Here is a 23,696-nt window from a genome sequence, read left to right as displayed (position 1 = left end):
ATCACAATTATAATCAACCCCTTCCCAATAGTATTTTGGTAGATGTAGACAAGCTCACTTAAAAATTTATATGGGAAGACAAATGAACTAGAATGAGAAGTAGGTTGAACAAAACAATTTTAATAAAGGAAGATTGATTTGGAGGCATAATGATACCTGAGTTTAGAACTTACTGTAAATCAATAGTAAATATGAACATATGAAATTGGTAAAGGAATAGAAACATAGATGAACAGAACAGAACAGAGTCTAGAAACAGACTTAAACAAATATGGCCAGTAATTTCTTTTTTAAAGACAAAGGCAAATAAATGGAAAAAAAATATTGTGTTTTCAACACACAATGTTGGAACAGTTGGAAATATGGAAAGAAACAAAACAAAAACCCTAAAAACCTTAAAACCTAATCCTTATACTTTATTTAAAAATTAACTCAAAATCAATCATAAATCTTAATTTAAAATATAAAACTAAAGAAATAAAAATACATTGAAGAAATCTTTATTCCCTGGGGTTAGGCAAAAACTTCTTTGACAAGCTAAAATTAAAAAAGGAAAAAATATCCTCTGCTAAAGGTGTTACTAATATAATAAAAACTATCTGATAGCAAATTTGTGTCTAGCATATATTAAAAAAAAAAAACACTCAAAATGCCACACTAAGAAAATAAACAGCTCAATTAAAAGTTGGAAGAAAGCCTTAAATAGACACTGACCAGAGAGCAAAAATGATTGTAAAATACCATAGAAAATTATATTCATCATCAATAGATATTCAAGAAATACAAATTATGGTGAGAAAATTCTATTTACCTAATAAAATCATTGAAATTAACCCAAAATACATATTGCTGACTATGGGAAGAGCTGGTGAGGATTCAGAACAATGAGAACTATCATACATTGCAAAATGATACGGTCACTCCAGAAAGAAGATTGGCAGTGTCTTAGGAATTTAAATGTATATTTACCCCATGACACAGCAATCCCACTGTTAGGAATTTACTCAAGAGGAATGAAAAACCATGTTCACACAAACAACTGTAAATTAATGTTCATAACAAGTCTATTCCCAATTTTCAAAAACTGGAAACAGTATGACTGTCTCTCACAAGTGAGTGATAAATTGTGGTACTTTCTTACATTGAACTATTCTGAAATAAAAAGTAATGAATTGTCGATACAGTAAGTTGGATGGATCTTAATGAAATTACGATAAATGAAAAAAAGCCAGTCTCAAAATGTTGTGGACTATATATTTCCATTTATTCAGTATCCTGAAAAAGACAAAACTATAACAATGGAGAAGAAGTTAGGGGTTGCCAAGGTTAAGGGGAGTTTAAGGAGAGTGTGAACTGCAAAGGGATAGCATGGGAGAGTCTTGGGGAGGCCATGGGCTTGTTCTGAACTCTGATTGTGGTAGTCATGACTGCATGAGCCTATGCGTATGTTAGAATTCATAAAACTCTACAGAAAAACCAGTGTTAATTTTCAAAAAATTAAAATAAACTCTAAGGAGAAAGGAACATGACATTCTCTTCTCTTCCATTTCAAAAGATTTCCTCCATAAGGTTTCTCGGGATGCTTGTTTCAAATACAGTAGTCTCTCCTTATCAGCAGTTTGCTTCTCACATTTTCAGTTACCTGAAGTAAGCAGTGCTCTGAAAATATTAAGTGGAAAATTTCAGAAATAAACAATTTATAAGTTTGAAATTGTGCACCATTCTGCGTAGTGTGATTACATCTCACTCCTTCCTGCTTCCACCTCCCTGGGAGGTGAGTCATCCCTTTGTCCGATGTATCTACCAAGTATACCCTCCATTAGTCTCCTAGCAGCCCTCTGTTTTCAGATTGACTGTTGTCACATCTCGATGCTTCTGTTCATGTAACACTTATTTTAATAATGGCCCCAAAGTACAAGAGTAGTAATGCTGGCAATTCGGATATGCCAAAGAGAAGCCATGAAGTGCTTCTTTTAAGTGAAAAGGTGAAAATTCTTGACTTAGTAAGGAAAGAAAGAAAAAAAAAATCATATCCTGAGGTTGTAAAGATCTAGGGCAAATAACAAATCTTCTATTGGTGAAACTGTGGAGAAGGAAAAATAAATCTGTGCTAGTTTTGCTTTTTCCCCTAAAACTGCAAAAGTTATGGCCACAGTATAGGATGAGTGTTAATTAAGATGGAAAAGGCATTACATTTTACCATAGGTATGTGTATATATAGGTAAACATGGAGTATATATAAGGTTTGGTACTAGCTGCAGTTTCAAGCATCCACTGGGGGTTCTGGGAATGTATCCCTTGCAGATAAGGGAGACTACTGTATTGCAAGCAATTTTACTTCTATCATTTGCTACACTCATAATGTTGGCAACTAAGGGGATAAGCGAATTATTTTAGCACTGTGAAAGGAGTAAAGTGAAGTGTGGATGGTGGGAAGAAGAGGTAACTAATATCCTCTGAAAGCCTACATATCGGGACCTTAAAATGAAAACGTTTCTCAGTTTCAAATAATTTAGGGCAGATCGTATTTTCCAAAAATGTCTATAATAATATCTCCCATGTCACTTGCTCTTTACCAAGGTGAACTTGCCACCCCCACGTCAAAAGATGGTATCCATCTCTCCACACCCTTAACCAAGTCTGAAAGGCCCTGTTACTGCTATTGTCAATAGAATATCACCCAAGATTGTGTGCCAATTCCAAAGACAGTCCCTCACAGCCCTGAAAGCTTCTGCTTTCTGTCCAGTAGAGCCTTCTGATAACTCTAGCCTGAGTGGCTACGTGACACAAACCCATGAAAGACCCCAAACACGAATCCTCCAGTTGAACCAAATAAGCATAGAACCCTAACTTATACTAATAAATTGTTGTTGCCACTAAGTTTTGTTAAATTGTATAAGTAACTAGAACACACTTCCTCCAAAGTAAAGCTAGACAATTCAAATATACACAACTAGTTGTGTGACCTACAGCTGACTACCCAGTTCCAGCCTATCAAATAATCTGGAAAGATCAAGAGAGAAGTTGGATGCAAAAGAGGGAATTTCAGTGGATAATTGTCAATGTACTTCCTCCTGAGCTCAAGCCTAATGAAGGGGGTTCCAAAGAGGCCATATAGAGGACTTTATCAGTATTCTCAGGAATGTGTGGGGTCCAGTAAGAAGCAAATCACAGTAGATATGTGTCTACCACAATCTTGAGCAAAATTTCTAAAGGGTGAGAAGCTTGCTGACGTGATCCATAGCAGCAGAGTGAAAGATTGTGGAAGGGAAAGAGCCGTTCTCTTGCCAAGGAAGTGAAATATTTGTGTTTCATATGAACTAACGGTCTGAATAACTGGAGGGAATAAAAGAGACACACTTTCAAATCATGAAGCATGTCCCATAAATGCCTGCCAAGCCGAGTGTGCCTTAGCTAACCACAGCAAACAAGACCTTTTATGACTATTTATCCGTGCCCTTTTCTTCACTTTGACTATGAAGGAGTGAGAAGTAATAGCTAAGAGAAGATGAGGAAGGAGCTGGCAGATTACAAGAAAAAGCCTATTTTACTCTCCCTCCACCCTCAGCCCCATTTAAATGTTTCCATTTTAAGTTCTTTCGTGAAACAAGTCTACGGTAGGAGAAGAAGATTCTAGCATTAAACTGCATGTGAACTATTATGTGCAGCATACATTTTAATTACGGAAATAAGAGTAGCCTTGCATCTTGAAAATATGAAGGTTTTGTTGTTGTTGCTTTGTATTTTTTATTATCTGAGAATGATCAGAAAATGCACAGGCCTTTCCTAGATTTTACCCAAGGAAAATGTTGTGTTGACATGGACAGAGAATAAAGTTGTTTTCTGTTCATCTATGGGTCCCACTTGTTTGAGTTTGGTTACAGGTAGGCTAGTATGTCCTAAGTACAATGAAAGTTGTTTCTGTGGTCCTGAGATGCTCCCAATAATGTAGTCATTAAGATCTTCATGAGCAAAATTGAAGATTGGGGACCTTAATGGCCAAAGTTTTGTAGTTAGAGGATAACAGGGTCACAGTCCAAGAGTGTGCTTCTGAGTCACATAGTAGGACTACTCCTTAGCTGTGATTCCTGACAAAGCCTCTCTGAGCATTTCAGGGAGAGAGGATATGGTAGATAGTGGGAATAGCCTCCTGTTTAAATTAACCTATTTGTTTTTTAGGTCTTTAATAAAATAAATACTATTGCTCTTGACAATCTTTTTCTTTTAGTGTTCCATTCATAAGACTGGTGACTTTCCTGAAATCTAGTCATTGAAATTTTAAAAAATAATAGATTTCAAAAATTAAATTTAAAGAAGTACTTTGTATTTCTTTTTTTAAACTATGGTTATTAAGTTTGGGATATTATACTTTCTTTTTGCTTATTTAGGCCTTGCTAATGTTGCATTTTTGACCTATTCTTGTTTTATGTTTAGAAATATCTTTTTCTTTTGTGTGATATATATATATATATATATATATATGATAACTTTATATTATAAAATGGCCTCTCCTCATTTATAACTTGCCATGAAATAAATTTTATTGAAGATCATGTACACCTAAGAGCCATGTGATTCCCATATGATATTTAGCCTAAGAAAACAAACAAACAAAACCTCACATACCTTGTAGCCAGAGTGACTTTAATGGTACAACTTCTTGTCACCAGACAAAGCCCTTAAAATTCTTTAAATCTCCTTTCCAAATTGGAAAGATTATTTTAATAGAAGACTTTTATTCAAAAATTAGTCATAAAGGGCCGGCCTGGTGGCTCTGGCGGTTAGAGCTCCATGCTCCTAACTCCGTAGGCTGCCGGTTGGATCCCCACATGGGCCACTGAGCTCTCAACCACAAGGTTGCCAGTTCGATTCCTCGAGTCCCGCAAGGAATGGTGGGCAGCGCCCCCTACAACTAAGATTGAACACGGCACCTTGAGCTGAGCTGCCGCTGAGCTCCCGGATGGTTCAGTTGGTTGGAGTGCGTCCTCTCAACCACAAGGTTGCCGGTTAGACTCCCATAAGGGATGGTGGGCTGTGCCCCCTGCAACTAGCAACGGCAACTGGACCTGGAGCTGAGCTGCGCCCTCCACAACTAAGACTGAAAGAACAACAACTTGAAGATGAACAGCACCCTCCACAACTAAGATTGAAAGGACAACAACTTGACTTGGAAAAAAGAAGTCCTGGAAGTACACACTGTTCCCCAATAAAGTCCTGTTCCCCTTCCCCAATAAAATCTTAAAAAAAAAAAAAAGAATACAATGAATGATTTATAAAAAAAAAAAAATAGTCATAAAAGACAAAATGCAGCTATTCCTGGAGCATTCACATTTACCCTTATTCACACATGGTATACTTGACTTCTATAAAATGCTTTTTTTGACAGCAGATTTGGAAATGGGCACATAGGTCAAAAGTAAAGCTCTGGGTAATGAAGAATAAGATACTTCCGAGAGACCAAGAAAACCTAGAAGGGGGAAGCTAGATTTTGGATATATTCAATCCAACATTTTGCTGGAAGTTTTGAAACTTTTGGTGGATAACATTAAATTTATTTTAAATATCTTCTTCCACTTTTTTACCCTCTTTTCTTTAGCTTTATTTCTCATGTTTTCTCTCTTCTTAGCATTATTTCTGTTTCTTATCTATGCCTTAGGCATGTCACTAATATTAAGTAGCCCCCCATCACTGAATTCCAGTAATTGCATCACACACATCACTAAAGCTGCTTTACAAGTTTTAATTTAATTCAAGATCTGTCAAGTGTCATGAAAAATGGACACTTGAAATTGCCCATTTCTAAAGTAGCATTACAGTGTAATCATCTTTGTTTCTCAATTATAAAATGTATGAATCTTACTTACATGCTTAATTTATCCAGTAACTTTAGATTGTTTATTTGTGATAATAGAAGAGAAGAAAAATAAGTCATCTGTGAAATGTTTTATTCTATCAACTAATTATGACACTTACTTTAAAAGGCTTAATATGCTTCTCTGTGGGATAAGATTTTACAAAATCATTTTTTCATTGACTTAATTCCAATTTTTTTTAAATGTCACATATATTTTCTTCTAACACAGCATAAGTATACTTTGTCTCCAAATGGATAAATCTAAACAATTAATAAACTCGTTCTACATAAACTAATATGTGTGACTAATTTAAGTTTGTTAAACACAAAATACAAAAATAAAGAGCATTTTTGCAATTAAAAGTTTTTAAGAACAAATGTCAAAAAGCTCTTAGCCACCATTGTCTAAAAATAGAATAAGTTCCCCTTAGATATTTTGCACATTCCTAAGCAACAATAATTAATATATTTAACATTAAGACTTGAGACAGAAAGAAAAAAAAAATCTCTGAGAATATACTATATGTCATCCCTCAAATGATTGTGTAAAAATATTATAAGAATATATGCTCTATTTAACTTTTATTGGTCAGTACTAGGGGAAAAAAAAACAAAAATGAAAAAGATTTTTCTTTTATATGAGAAGTATAAGTTAAAAGCCATGCTACATTTGTAGTGCTGAAAATGAATAAATAAAAGTCCTGATTTTGGCAGATCTGTCAGTTACTGGACAACAAGGAAACAGATTTAACCAACAGGAAAGCTAAAAATCCTTTTTATACTACATATAGCAAAACATTTGGAAAAACAGCAGTTTAAATCAAGTGAAGGCTTACAACGTCCCTACTGTGTCTGTCATTTGGGAGGAATGTGGTTGGAAAAATAGTCAACGTGTCCGCGTATGTTGGCTTCTCCTTGCTGTTTTTCACAAGGTATTCAGAAAGCAGTGAGGTAAGGGAATAAACTACCTGGTCTGCAAACAAACTGAGTATAACATAGAGAATCCAGAGCTTAAGTTCTTCCCAGGGTTGGAAAGCTAATTGTTCCTGCAGCCCACACAACAGAAATGAGACAGAAAAAGAGTTCAAACAACAAAGGATCTCTCAGAACAGTCAAAACACTCATTTCCTGAGGGTTTTGATCAAGACAAGCCCATGAAGGAACTGTCAAAGAAAGACCCTCAGCTTTGTGGCAAAATAAAATGTAAAAAATAAATAAATAAAATAAAAACACGGCCTTACCAGTCAATCTTGTGGTTTCAGATGGCTTCAAGGTAGCTGCCATTAAGCAGACAGAGAAAGGCAAAAGTGCACAATAAGCAAAGAAATAAAACAGACAAAATATATCTGTAGAAAATAACTTGAGGGGTACTTATAATTATACAGAAATGTGTGGAAGCAAAGAAGTAGAACATTATTAAGATTAAAAAAGTAAACTATTAAAGTAGACATACATATTGAAAATGAACAAATTGTAAACAAATTAATTTTAACAAAGTTTTTAAACTCCCTATATAACTAGCACTCAGTGGAAGAAAAATAATTTTACTGAACGACAGAAGTCTCCAAATCCATATTTATGTAAGTAAAATAAATACATCTTATAAAATATATCTTGGGATATGTTTTTAATAGAATCGTTTAGTATGTAGTTACTCATATCTGTCTTTTAAAAATAATTTTCTAATAGATATACTTTGAAAAGAAATGTTAAAAGTTTTATCTTGTTTGCCTTTTTGTATATAAACACATGATGTTTTGTTTAAAAGTATATTTATTTCTTTGACTAGCATGATTAGACCATTTAGACAGAATTTATAGGTATGTATTCTGTACTATAGAGCATGAGTTTATTTTATTGAATATGTATTCATTGAGTCTTCATTATTTCTTTAAAAAGCATTGAACAGAAAGTGAAAAACCAAGCTTGTTTATTTTGGGGAACTGTCGTGAGTGACCAGAGCAAAATTATTACCCTCCTAATCTTGTCATGAGCTATGGGCCATAGTTTCTCATTTCTCTGCTGTGTAGTAGAGGATTATTCCCCTGCCCTGGAATAAATTCTAAACTTGAATTGGAGTTGAATAAAATACGCTCTAATATCCCATAAACACACTTAGATTCCCTGTCTGTCTATTCAAAGTATTCTTTTTTTAAAATTTTGTTTTAAAGGTTTCTATTTGTTTCATATATACATATTAAAGTAACAACAAAAATCAAAAAGGAAATCAATTTTCTGTCATTCTATGGATCTATTAATTTAGTTATTTCCTTACATTTCAATCTTTGAGTTGTGTTAGTTTTTATGCGAAAATATTGAAAAAAATATGTTCCCATATATTTAAGTTTAAATTAATAAAACTAGAAGGATCCAATCAATACATTTAATTTTAAAATAAAAAAATCAATTCATCTTCTTATTTCTGTTTGCTTAGTTGACATGGTGAAGATTGTAACAAATTAGAGAATCAACCATCCTCTGAATAAAAGTAATTGACACTGAACAGGGTAACATGAAAGTTCCTAAATATTTTTAGAACACAAAGTAGTCACCTTTATAGTTTAGGTAAACTATTTGTTGAAATCTGGGAACTGGATCAGACGATAACTAGTTACAAGTCTTTTAATGTCTACTACAAGCAGAGAATACTTTTGGTGTGATATAAAATATAAGGGGGTAAAGCTTTAACTCTAGTGTTCCGTTGGTATTTATAACCTGTCCACTTCTCTCATCTTCTAAATGTAAAATTCTCTATGTGAAAGAAGAGTAGCAAACCTTTTATAAATGCAAGCCTGCATATTTAAAAATGGTTACCACATACTAAAATGATAACAATTAGCAGTTGTCACATTTAGTGTCACAGAAATATTAAGAAGTTCATGTATCCTTTGGTGCACTTAAATGAAACTCATATAAATACTATCAATAGGATTTTTCACTCCTCCAAACTACAAAGAAAATTTTTCGCCAGACAATTTTCACAGCTCTAATTACAGCATCACTTTTGCAACTCTATAATTAAGATTGAACTACAATTTTGCTTCCTACTCTCAGCTGTAAAAAAAAAAAAATAACAATAAAATAAAAATAAAAGTTAAAAAATGTTTTCTGAATTTAGTATGGTATTTTATTTCCTTAGTTCTTCAGCATATTTGCCTCTAAAATTTTGTTGAAATCAATTTTAATTCATCCATATATACTTCTAACTTGCAATAGATGTCAGTCTTTAAAAATGTATGTCTATCTCAAAGTGTCACCTTCCTGTAATGCCTAGGATTTTTATTAGAGTTCTATGTAATAATTTTCAGTAGTTCATGTGCATGGATCATCATGCCTACAAAAAAACTACTCAATTTCCTGCTTTTGTTCTCTTTCCAAAATGTGTGGATGTTTTTATTTTGCAATGTTATATATTTATGTTTTAGGTTAAATGCAATTACGTAAAAAAGTAAATAATGCTTCAGCTATTTTTCCAGCTAGCATCTTCGTTCATTTTGAAAATAGTTCATAGAATTATGGTTCCAGATATTAGACCACAATACAATTTATAATTTACTTTTTCTCCCCATATACTGCATGCTTTATCATACTTTAATATAACTTCCAAGTAAACATTACTCATTTAGCATGGCAATGTGGAAAATGTTTAACCATGCAGTTAGACCCATTGGAACTGCTTATGTGTACTTCACGGTCCAGGCTGACATTCATACAAAACATCAGAAAGGAAGTATTTATAGCCTCAGTTGTAGTCCTAGGAAGTTTGTGTCACTTCCTCCAAGGATGGAAAGCTGAAGAACTTTGCAGCCTATTGTTTAAGGATTCCACATGAATTGTATGTATGTTAAACCACAGAACCTTCTTTGGGTTTCCATCAACTGGGGCTCAGGGAGTCAAAAGTTTCTCTTACTTTAGTCAGACTAAGGCTACTTACCGAATACCTTTCCTGTATTTTTCCCCATTTTGCCTCCTCTATCCCATATCTGCATCTCTATTCCTCCAGAGTCTTGCCTGAATTTGTCTTCTTCTTCCATTTATTCTACCTCTTCTTCCTTTCTGTCTCCTCTTCTTTTTTTACCCATTATTATCTTTGTCTCTCTCTTTTCAGCCTTCCCTTTTTGATGGATGAGAGCATCTAGGATTGGAAGCAAAGGAAATTGGAGTGATAAAACTTTTGAGTAAAATTCTCATATCCCCTAGTACTGTAAATCTCTGAAATCAAAACTACAAAATGATGAGTACTAGAGATATAGTAACAGTAATAGTAGTAATAATCCCTTTCATTGTACTGACCATGTGTCAAGCATGTTCTAAGCACTTTACAGATATTAAATCAGTGAATCATCACGGAAACCATGCGAGGCAGATACTATCATTATCCCCATCTTACCTACGAGAAAACTGATTTACAGAGTGGTTGAGTAACTTGTCTGAGGTCAAACAGCTGGCAAACAATGAAGCAGGGATTTGGTTCTCTGGTCTATATTAAAAAAAAAAAAAAAAAAAAAAAAAAAAAAATTATTAACCCCAGAGGATTGCCTAGACTTAAACTTTGTGTCAGAATCAATGTAAATGTTAAGTATAAATCTTCCACGAAGACAATTAATTGCCCCATTGTTAAAAGACCTGTTGAAAAGTGGACTTTATAATCTTTTTTTTTTTTTTTTAGGGTTTTCTGGTATTATTTTTATTTTATTATTATTTTTCATTACAGTTGACATTCAACACTATTTTATTTTAATTTCATGTACAGCATAATATACTCTTGTAATTCCTAATTTTTTCTCTAATTAAATTAGAAGTGTTTCCATAAGTGTGAATTCTAGAAGAAATATTTATATCAGTTATTATGGACAGACTACATACAATACAAAAAAGGACTATGATAGCCAAGATGATTTCGGGACATTGTGAAGCATAAAAGTAAAAAAAAAAGAAAGAAAGAAAGGAAGAAAAACCATGAGGTTCGCTAAAAAGCTGTTTTGCAAACATCCTATCCAAAAATAAAGAAAGTTTTAGGTCATCTGAAACTATAAAAATTGGTACTTCTTAGGTTAAATGATTAGTATCAACAAATACTTGCCCTAACAAGAACATTGTACATTTTTGACACTTCTCAATATGTGAATTTATCACTATTCCTTCTAGAAGCTCTTATTATTCTCTTTATTATGATTTATTGTGTTTACCTGTGCTTGCTATTACTGATCTAATAGTCTATGATGTTTCCCTATTGGGAAGCTAAAAAATAAATGAATGTATATGTACTTCTCTGAAAATAAGCAGCTTCTCCTATTTCATTCATTAGTGTTTTCTTCTCCTTGTTAGAAGAGATGAGTGATGTTTCAATAAAGGTATCCATCTTGTCTAAATGAGAGTTCTTGCTCAAGACTGGTTATCTTAGTTTTATTCTATATAATTTTAAATATAATCAAGTGTGTTCATTTTTTCTTCTCTTTAATTTGAATAAACTAATATTTTATTGTCATGTGTAGAGAGGCAGAGTATGAGTGTTTCACTAGAAAACATTGAGTAAATTTTCTACTCAAAATCATTTGATTAAATTACCCGAAAAGCAGACTTTAGGTAAAATCCTGTTTACTTTACTGTTTGCTTCTACACTATGAATGCTGATTATATCACTGTTCGCCAAGGTGAAAGAATTTGAAATAACTGCCAGCATAGTATTATCCCTACATAGGAAACTTGTTTATATATAGAGGTATCAACTGTGATACTAAAAACTTATCAATATTTCTCTTTACAACAGCACATTGTTGTAATAATTTTATTCATTTGACTATTCAATTAATATTTATTGAGCACTAGGAATGCAGCACAAAACAAAAGACCCTGCTTTCAAATAATTCATAAATTTTAAACTGAGCACCATTCTGAGTAGTGTGACGAAATTTGGTGATACCCTTCTCTGTTCTGGGACCTCAATCATGCCTTTGTCCAGTGTATCCACATTGTATAAGCTACCTGCCCGTTAGTAGCCATCTGAGTTATTAGGCTGGTTATCAGAGAAAGAGAGACAGAGACAATATTCATATAACTTTTTATCAGAGTATATCATTATAATAGTTCTATTTTATTATTAGTCATTGTTGGTAATACCTTATTGTACCTAATTTATAACTCAAACTTTATAGTGAAAAGATATGTATAGGAAAAACCATAGCATATACAGGTTTCTCTACTATCTGTGGTTTCAGACATCTACGGGGCCGGGGGTGGGGGTCTTGGAAAGTATTCCCTACAGATATAGGGGACTACTGTAGAATACAGCTGCTACAAATATCTCTATGCAGGTTTTTGCATGGACATACGTTTTCAACTCATTTGGATAAATACCAAAGAGCCAGATTGCCAAATCATATGGTAAGAATATGTTTTATTTTATAGGAAACTATCAAACTGTCTTCCAAAGTGTCTGTATCATTTTTGGATTCTCACCAGCAATGAATGAGAGTTTCTGTTGCTCCACATCCTGGCCAGCATTTGCTATTGTCAGCATTCCATAGTTTAACCATTCTGATAGGTGCATATGGGTATGTCTTTGCTGCTTTAATTTTCAGTTCCTTGATGACAGATAATGTACAGCAACTTTTTATATGCTTATTTGCTGCCTATATATCTTTGGTGATATGTCTCTTTGGCCCATTTTTCCATTTGGGTTTTCTGTTTTTCTATTGTTGAGTTTTAAGAGTTCTTTGTGTATTTTGGATAACATTCCTTTATCAGATACGTCTTTTGGAAATATTTTCTTCCAGTCTGTGGCTTGTCTTTTCATTTTCATAACATTGTCTTTGAAGAGCAGTAGTTTTTAATTTTAATGAAGTCTGGTTTATCAATTATTTCTTATTTGGATAATGTCTTTGATGTTGTACCTAAAAAGGCATCGTCATACTCAAGGCCATCTAGTTTTACTCCTATGTTATCTTCTAAGAGTTTTATAGTTTCACATTTTATGTTTAGGTCTATGATCCATTTTGAGTTAATTTTTGTGAAAGGTGTAAGGTCTGCATCTAGATTTATTATTTTTTCTGTTTATGTCCAGTTGTTCCAGCATACTAATGTATTTTTCACGGTGCTTTGTTTAGTTATAGTTTCTACTAAAACATATTAGCAACATTTTAGGTAAGCTAATATGTACTGTTACTTTTAATAGATGGAGCGTGATTTGGTATGGATTATATGAACTAAAACGTATTTATGGCTAGTTGATAATACATATGTTTTAAAATAACTGTCGATTATACTATATATTTCTATACATTTGCACTTATACAGTGTATAATGCTTATAGTGATTTAAATATATATATGTATATATACATATATATAATGTATTTTTAAAATACACACACACACATTGGTATACACAGTATATTGCTTAGAAATATTTAAATATATTTGTGTGTATACCAAGTCTTTTTTGAAATATTTTTAGAATGTTTTAAAATTGATTTCTCCATGAACTCATTTATTTTCTTAGGAAACCTCACGCAAAGCTCTAAACTCAGGGTAGGCTCCAGGAAGGTGAATGATTAGCATCTAATTATATACTTCTGAACATTTGGATGATGCTTTCATTCTCAACATTGTTGAGAATGGGAAATATTTATTGAATTTTACTTACAAAAATTTAAATGCCACTCAGAATGTTTTTAACCTAATCTCAGATTTTTTTTTCTTTCACAATTAACAATAGAATCTAAGTCAAATAGTGGATAGCAAAATTTCTACCTATCAATCATTTCCCCAGTTTTCCACCTCATAGTGTGATTATTAAATTGGGTTATACACATGAAAACACTTTGAAAAGAGCTACACAAATGTTCATTATCATTTTCAGAAACTTCTGCTAAATTTCAGCTCTGCTACATAACTAGATGCATGATGTTTTTTGTTTTGTTTAGTTTTTTTTTTCGTTTTTTTTCAGATGTATGACATTGAAACCACTAAAGGGATTGTCTACGTCAAACCGTATTTCTTTCTTCATATGACTTACCATATTTTGTAGGTATATAATTTTTTAGTTTCTTATGGCGCTGTAATGCCCATAAGGTTGGGAACCTGCTTTGTTCACCACCTACCACTAATCACAAGGCATAGCTCAGAATATTTGCCAAATGGAGTTAATTAACTTATTTACATTAAACATCAGGCTGATGATCGGATAAGATTATTTTTGTTAAAATGATTCACAAATTTACAGAAATAAACAAATTTAAAGTGCTATAATTATATTGAGGATTTAAAGTTTAATACTTTAATTACCTCTTCTCTGCACTCCACCGACCACCCTTAATCTGACTTAATGTGAAGTACAACATGCACATAGGATATGGACCAATAAATGAGTATGTTTTATCATTCTGGTCTTTGGCTTAAAATTCCAGTGTGCAGTCATGGGAGAATACCAGGATGATGTATAGATTACCTTTCCAAAGATAAGAGCTAGGTAGATGAAAGAGAGATGAGACCTGGAATCAAAGCAAGACGGGTGGCCACAACTGCTTGTCACCCCTTGAGTTGTCAAGATTCAGGGAGGGGAGAAAAGAAAATGCCCAGAGCACAAATATCAGTTAATTGGAGCTACTTCATGCACAAATTAAACACATTCTGGTTCTTTATCATGTCTTCTCACTTGGAATTGTTTATTATACTCTTATTCAGATATGAATAACATATGTGTTTCCACTCCGACCTTGTCTGGATCATCCTCTTTGGTAGACTGCTTCTGATACCTTTGTGTGTATCATACTTATACAAAGATATAAAAATTGAAATTTTTCAATATTTGTCTATAATTGTTTAAGTCTTTGGCTTTATTGCTGAGTCTTCGTCAAAGATATACACATCAAGTATTGTTTTTCATGTTAATTATCACAGTTTTATGCCAATGCCTGAAGTCCAGAAACATCAGCTCTTCAATTACTTCTGTGAATTAACTGCTGCTGATATCTGCTACACCTAAATTTGTTTTTTCTCTATTTTACATTCATAACAGAAAGAGGGAAAATGAGAGGAATTACATAAACTATTCTGATTTTTTGGAGGCCAGGAAACAATTTATGGGATTCAGACAACAGCATTAATGAAGGCTGCACTCTTTAAGTGTAACTTCCTGTTACAATCACATGCACCATTCACTATCCTTTGTTGAACATACAGGAAGTTGTGTTTAAATTTTTATTCCTATTTATATGTTGGCAGATGTAGATATTTTAGTCAAAATTAAATGCATAATCTAAGGCAAGGAAACATAATTATATCCAAGAAAAGGAGATGTCATTTGTGGTTTGTGTAACCAAGCAATGCATGTTAGAGATGGCGAATGCTAATATTTAATCTGGACTGTCAAGAATCGTGAGATCTCACAAAGTATATATCAAAATAAGGGATATTCTAAACATGTGAAATAAGTGTCTGGTGCTTTCCTCTGGGAAAATGCAAGCATCCAATTTAATACATGAAGAAGAGTAGGAATAGAGAAGGACAAAAAGGTAATTTGAGTTGAATATGAAAGTCATTTGTATCAAGTGAAAGTGTGACATTTAAAATAAGAAACAATGGATCCATGACAGGTTTTGAGCAATTAAAACTTAGCAAAATTCATCCTACAGCTACGCATAACAGTGAGAAACAACCAGAAACAGAGATTTTTTTTGAACAGTCAAAAGATCAAGTAGTAGGGCCAGATAACAATGACTAAATCAAGAAATGTGGCTATCTAAATAAAGACGGAAAAAAATCCCCAAAGAGTTTTCATTAGGAATGTGAAGCTCAAGGTCAAATATAAGTAGAAATCAGGTTTTATAAATTTGTTGAAATATTGATGTTCCTCCTAAACAAGCATTTAAATTTTCCTCCAGCTGACAAATGATAGTAATTCAACATTTTATTAAATGAGACAAAGTCAATGCCATATTATGTTCTGAGAACAACATAATTGAAAATACACAAGAGAATGATATACAATTAATTCAGATAATATGATAAAAATTGAAACAGCTCCAAAGTGAGACTCAGGAGATAGTTTCTCACAAATCAGTAAGCTTTCCTGGACTTCAGTTCCTTATTTATATCATAGTAAGCCTGGATATGCTTTACCACACAGCTCCTACTAGTTTTCTTAATTTCTAAAATCCATGACTCAAGAATTGGGGATTTCAAACTTGGTACTCTCTAAGACTTCTCAGCTATAAAATTATATTATTGTATAAATCTATATTTTTATATGTTTTGAAATTTTAAAAATCTCCAGTTTTCTTACCTTTGATTAAATTGAACAGTAATTGGATTATCTTTAATTGACACTTCCTTGGTGGGCTACACATTCTGGGAAACTGTTTAGAGGTGAATTTTTTTCCACCATTAAGTTCAATCACTCCCCACTTTAACAGCTTTATTCTGTTATCATTGATACGCAATGAACTGCACTTATTTAAACTATCCAGTTTGATAAGTATTTATAAATCCATATACCTGTGAAACTATTATCACAACCAATATATTGAAATATCCATCAGCTTAAAAATTTCCTTGGGATCCTTTGAATGGCTTCTTCCTGTTTATGATCCTCTCTATCTCTAGACAACCTCTAAATGCCTTTCTAATGCCACAGGTGTTTCTATTTTCTAGAAATTATATAAATAAAAACAAAGTATATGCTTAATTTTAGTCTGGCTTCTTCACTCAGGATAATCATTTAGAAATGCTCATTGTTGTGTCATGTATCAAGAGCTCATTCCATTGCTGAGTAGTGTTCCATTGTATGAATATATCATGCTTTAGTTTGTATTCACCTTCTGTGGACATTTGGGTTGTTTCCAGTTTGGGGATGTTACAAATGAACCTTTTATGAATGTTTGTGTACAAGTATTTATATACATGTTGTTGCATTGTTCTCAAAAATAAATCTGATATCCTTATCTTTGTTCCTCTATGCACAATGTATCTATGTTTGGTTTCAAGATTTTCTCTTTATTAGTGGGTATATGCAGTTTTATTATGATTTACCCTGGTGTAGTTTCCATCGTATTTCCTGTGTGTGGGGCTCACTGACGGTTTTGGATCTGTGGGTTTATTGTTGTCATCAATTTGGAAAATTTTTGGTGACTACTTCTTCAAGTATTTTATTTCCTGATTCTCCTCTCTCTCTCCTTCCTTTCTGTTTCCCCAAGGACTCCAAGTACACATGTTAGGCTGCTTAAAGTTAACACACCTCAGTGGTACTGCATTTATTTTATTGTTTGTTTTTATTCTCTGTTCTCTCTTTTCCAGTTTGCATAATTTCTATTGCTATATTATCAATTTCACTAAACTTTTTTTCTACAATATGTAATCCACTATTAATGGAGTATATTTTCCACTCACACTGTGTAGTTTTTATTTCTAGAAGTTTGATTGATTGATTTTTTATCTTTCCTATAGATTCTTAAATGTTGGAAGAAACAGAATGCAATTATAATGTTGTTTCAATGCCAGTGTCTGCTAATTATAACATCTCTGTCAGTTATTGGTCAGTTTTGCTTCTATTTTCCTGTTTCTTTTCATTTTTGGTAATTTTTGAGTGGATGTCAGAAATCATTAATTTTACCTTGATGGGATTTGAACATTTTTGTATTTCTCTAAATATTCTTGATTTTCCCCCCTTGGGTCAAATTAAGTTTGTTGGAAAGAGTTTAAACATTTTATGTCTTGTTTTTAAGGTTTAATAGTTAGAGCAGTGCTGTCTAAAATTAATTATTCATTACTACTGAGGTAAAATTTTTCTGAGTATTTTACCCTCTGCACTGTGTATCATGAAGTTTTCCAATCTGCCCAGGGGAAACAGACGATCTTCTAAACACTGTGCTATCATTGTTCTCTCTAATCATTTTGGGAAACTTCCCAGTCTTGGGTACTTTTCTCATGTGCATTCAGTGACTAGTACACACTGAATACCCGAGAGGACTTTCTATAAGTGTCTGGAATTCTTTCAAATAGCAGCTTTCTACTCTCCTGCCTTCTGTTGTGAACTTTGTCTTCATCTGCTCAACTTAAGGAGTCCGCTGACTTTTGCCTGGGTCTGTCTTTCTGGTGCTCTAGCTTGTTAACTCACAGAGTAAACTAGTACAATCCTGGCAGTCAATTTTTTGTATCACTTACAGGTCACTGTCCTTCATTGTCTGATGTTCAGTTCCTGGAAACATTGTTTCATACACTTTGTCCATTTTTGTGTTAGAATGGGGGGGCCGAGGGTAAATTATGTCCATGTTTTATTCCTTGTTTGTTGGCCAAAAGCTAAATTCACTTTTTTTTTTTTTGCTTAAGCATCTCAATATCTCAGGATTAAAAAAAAAAATCAAGGGTACTCTACTTTTTAAAACTTTCTTATTTATGTAATGAAACATATTGATATGAACCTTCCAGTTGCCTAAGAGTTACAAATGTTTGTGGGGAATATTCATATAGACGCTTTAACCTATGCTTCTTCGAATTATTACATTCATGTGTTCTTGTCACCATGAAAAATTGGGTAGTGTCACCTGGGAAAAGATCACTGTTAACCAAGAGATATCTCCCTCAGATAGCAATTAACTTGAACTCAGCACTGCCTAAAGTCAGTCCCTTTACTCCAGCAACTCAGAAAATGAGTCATGTCAATATGCCTAGACATAGGGTACTTGAGATTCCCAACTTAAGCTAAAGAATTATAACATTCTACACAAAAATAAGTAAACAAACGAAACAAAAACAAAAAAAATGAAATAAACAAAAACTGATATAAACCAAAAAAAAAAAAAAAATGAAATAAACAAATATATATTGAACACCTACTATATGCCAGGCACTGTTTTAGACATTAACACTGATATGTGAAAACAAAATACTCATTTATGAATTTAGAATGAAAAATATAATTGTTACGGAGACCAAACAGTCATTTTGTTCTGACATATTTGTTCTCTTTTTATGTACAAGTAATACAAAAAGTCAGCATGCCTGGTGACTAAAAATGTATACGTAAAATATCTTTAAATCAGTTCATTGCAAATTCATTTACCATGGTAGTGTCCATTTTGAAGAACATATTACCGAATAGAATTAGTGAAGAATATAAATCTGAATTTATAAAGATAGATACAAAAGCTGCCTTGAATATTTGAAATTTCCACTATATCTTAAACATGATTTGATTTGAAAACCACTTCTCTCTATGTTAGGTTCTCGGAGGAATTTGTGCCCGTAAGATGAAGATCACTGCAAATACTGTGGGCTTTGAAATAATATTACATTCCAGCTACTAAACTGACTCCTTCAGCACATTTATAAATGTTTTACAAACCATTTTAAAGAATCTCAAAATTCTTGTTTGAGTCTTTGCACTTAGGATTTTTGTTACACAAAGAGAGCATTGAATTTGGATGACAAATATTATTATTACATTTTAGTTCAGCATTATAATTTGTAAAGCCCATTCACACTTTTCTGTATTCTATTCCACAACATTAAGGAACTCCGTAATTGTCTTAATGGGTTTGCATACATCTGCATTCCACAGTCTTTTAATGGTACTAGATTGTCCTTTCTATATTTTGAGATAATGTTACCGGATGCTAATGAGGCTTCAGAGAATTTTAAGTGTCCAGAAGATCCCTTTATACCACCCAAAACTCTGTACTGTTTCTGTAATAACAGTGCAATAGTAACAAACTAGATTGTTTTTGCTCGGGGTATCTGCCTCAGTGCTTCTTAGAGAAAATTGCTCTTATCCATTTTTTTTTTTTAAACTAACTTCCATTACGTTTTTATACTCTAAAAAGATTATCTGTGTGCTTTGAAACTGGTTTTTAAGAATTTAAACATTTACTCGATAAGAGGAAAAGAAAGAAAATGCACAACGTTTGAGAGAATGGAGTTAGCAAATGTTCAGATAATTTGCTGAAAGTTTGGAATTTTTATAAATAATTAGTTGCCCTTGTTGATGATGGTGATGATGTTATTGTGTGATAGTTATTAGATAGTATGTATTTATATATTATTTATATATTTATTTTTTGAGGAATTTAAGTTTTCATACTTCCATAAAAAATAATAGCATAATAATTTATAATAATATTGTTATAGTCGCAAGTGTTCTTTTTAAAGTTAAATTTTACAAAGACCTCTATAAATGTAAAAGTCCATATAAAATATAGTTATTGTGTTTGACTTGATTATGTTTTCATCTACAAATTTTCTTATATTTTCATTTTAAAAGCTTGAGTTAATAATTTATATCATTTTAATCTACTTATCTAAGATAACATAATAGAAGCCATGATGTTTTTTGTAAGAGATAAACAAACTGGACCTTAAAGACTGTTCTTTTCATCAAGAAACTAGAATGAGTAGAATTAGATGATTTATTATCAATATACAATGGATCATTTTGTAAATGTTGTGCTTCTGCTGGGAACTGATCACTGCATTTCTTTAAAACATTTAAAATTGTCGAATGCCACTGTGAGAGTACTCTGGATGTTGAGAGCAGCATTTTTTTTTCTTTAAACAGTTTTTTAACATAACAGATGATATTGAATAAATGGAAGAAATAATGCAGGTATAGAGACAAGCTTTTGGCTTTGTCTCGGGCTGGATCTGAGGAGACATTAACATATATGAAGGCAATACAGAAGTGTAGAATGAAGAATAGTATTAATCAAATGCTCACCTTTTAAGAGTCTACATTAGAAATACACCGGTATTGGAGTGAATATGGAAGTAATGTCTGGAAGCATCTATGATGCAACATCTCATAACTATCCCTGAAAAACCTATAAGGTAAATAGAAAAACAGTACCCACTGAAATTTAGAACTGATAATAAGCACAAGGATTTTTCATTAACTACAAAGATATCAGACCCAGTTAAGAAAAATAAGTTATCTTCCATATATGAAGATGGAGAGCTATTCTTATATGCTATGGATTACAACTCTCAGAACATTGATTCCCAGATTCCAAATCCAAGTCAGTATTGCTGTTTGCAGAACAATTAGGTTATTCTAACAGACAGGGAGAAGGGGAGTGGATGACAAGGCCTATATGTGTTTCTGTGTGCATCGGTGTGTATTGGGTGGTAGCCTTCTCATACCCAGGGGATTTCAGTCTTCAAGTGCTCCAGTATATCAAGGTGGTGGAGTACCACACAGTAGGTACAGCACAAGCACTTCAGAGCAACAGATGGAAATTAGATAAATGTCTACTGAGACCTGAACATTTTGCTAGGGGATCTGCATATTCACCTTGCCTCTACCACCTCCAGCTATATTTCTGAGAAGATAATTTAATTAGTGTACATGTGGATAATAAGGGAAGCAACAAACAGTTAATCAATAAGAAATGCTGGAATACAATACAGAAATATTGGTTGAAATATTTGTTTTATGTACACAACATTTTATATTCTTTCAAGTGATTTTTCTTGTGTGAAAGCAATACTTGGATATTCCCAGAAATACAAGGACTTTGAGAATATGTATTCTCTAAAAGAATAATACATATTTCTCTGGATGGGGGAAGAGGAAACTCAGGATTTTCATTTCATCAAAGCAAAATAACTCTAAAACTAAAAAAAAAAGAAAACAAAAACAAACAAACAAACAAAAAAACACCAACTATGATCATTAAAAGCTGTTAAATATTGATTTTTAAAATAAACTTGCAAACATGGTTAAAAATGGAAAGGAAACATAAATAATTATATTCAAAAGGAAGAAATATAATAGAAAATGTCATAATTTGGTCACAAGAATTTGGATATGACTCCAAAAGTATGTTAACAATACAGAATAAAAAGGTAAACAAGACCAAAATTAATACATCTTATATGTCTTCAAATTCATAGGTGAAGATAAATGGCAGATAGAATAACTGATGGTAAAGAAGGAGGGAGAAAAGATACATTAGAAAGTAAGAAAGAGAAAAATCCCAGTAGCCTATTCTCCCTCTTCAGATCCATGGAAAATCACATAATAACTATCTTTTAAAAGCAGTATCAGAAGTATATAATACCACCAGTAAAATAAGAGAGTGAGAATATTCTAGATGGTTTACAGAAGATGATTGTAGTCTTAGAGCAAAATCTCCTCAAAAGAACAGAACATACTACCCTAAACAGAAACCAGAAGCCAGAGACATCAAAAATAAACAAACAAATGAAAGAAAGAAAGAAAATATGAACAATAATAAAACACATTTCTCTCCTAACAGAACCCTCAAGAGAACCAGGAACAGAGAAAATGGAGGCTGGCAAACATGAGATGTGGTCAAATAAAATTAATTAAATATAACCTCTTTCTAATCTCAGAGTAGCAGACTCCAGAACCAGCTAAAGAAGTCAGCACAGCTCTTTGATGTGGGTTTCCTGACAGGACACTCCCAGAGTGAACACAAGTGCGTGCCAGGGTCTTAGAGTCAGAAGAGCGCCCATAAGTCGTCTGATGTATGCTGCTTCATACCCAGACCCTCTTCAAATAATCACTTGAGAACCTTACTATAATAAAATATATATATAACAAGGAAACTATGGCAGATAAAGAACATGACTCATTACAGTTTCAGAAATAGACTCCATTTTCCAAAAGTCTACAACTTACCTCCTTCTCCATAACATGTAGAGACAAAAGCAATCACTAGTCTTTTGACAGAAGTTTGCAACCAAATTTAAGAAACTTTTTAATATAAACAAACTAAAATTCTAAATCTACAAGAACAGAATCAATATAGAAAACACAAACAAACAAAAAAAAAACATGTTAAAACTGACAACATGGATACTCCTGGAGTAATTCAAGAAGAAATCACATTCTGAAAATAAAGCTAGATCCTCAAATCTAAAAAGAGCCAAGCCAAACAAAATATTTTTAACACATAATATTAAAATATGTTTTTTAAAGATGTTATGTCCCCAATGCATACCTTACACAACTACCATAACAGACAGAATGACAATCAAAATGTAAAAAGAAAAAAAAAGGAAACTATAAGCAACAGAGAACTTTTAGCTAAAAGTATACCCGTTTTTCATTGTTGTATTCCCAGTATGCATAAAAGTATCTGACAAAAAGTAGTAGTTTGATATTTGTTAAATGAATGAGTTATTGAATTGGTTGCATGCCTCAATTTCTGTTGGTTTTACCCCAGACTAGTTTCTTCATTACGAAACTGGAGGAGTTGAACCAGAGAATCTCTGTACTTGGGACATTTACAGTGATTAGGGTTAGAACTGAATTGAAAACAAACAAACAAAAAGGCTGTGAAAGACAAAAAATGGTGGTTACCTGAGGGGAAAAAGAGTGGGAGGAGGGCAAGGTGGGTAAAGGGGATCAAATATGAGTTTTTGGTGACAAAAAGAAGCTAGACTTCAAGTAGTGAACACACAATAGAGTATACAGATGTCAATTTATAATATTGCCCACCCGAAATTTACATAATGTTATGAACCAATTAGCCAATGTTACCCCAATGCATTTAATTAAAAAAAAAAAGTTGAGAATGTCTTTTTCAGGAATGCTAGTATCCAAATCGTTTTTTTGTGGGTTTTTTTTTTCACTACTACCATCAGATAGGAGATCGAACAATTCATGTCTGCAAAAATTGAATGTTCCCAGTGTAAAAACCTCTAAGGATTGAAATCTATGTGTCTTTCAAGGAAGAAATTGGCCTCCCTCCTCCACAACCTGATGTGAAGTCCATTGCTTTCCTGAGAGATACAATCAGATTGTTAGTGTCTCCCCCTTAAAATAAACAGACAGTTAAGGTTCACCTGACTTTTGGAGAAATCCATGTGTGAGATTCCAAAAA

Source organism: Rhinolophus sinicus, chromosome 17 (assembly GCF_057876585.1).
Source record: "Rhinolophus sinicus isolate RSI-liver-muscle chromosome 17, RSI-T2T, whole genome shotgun sequence".
Taxonomy (NCBI): Eukaryota; Metazoa; Chordata; class Mammalia; order Chiroptera; family Rhinolophidae; genus Rhinolophus; species Rhinolophus sinicus.
This window is presented reverse-complemented; position numbering follows the sequence as displayed.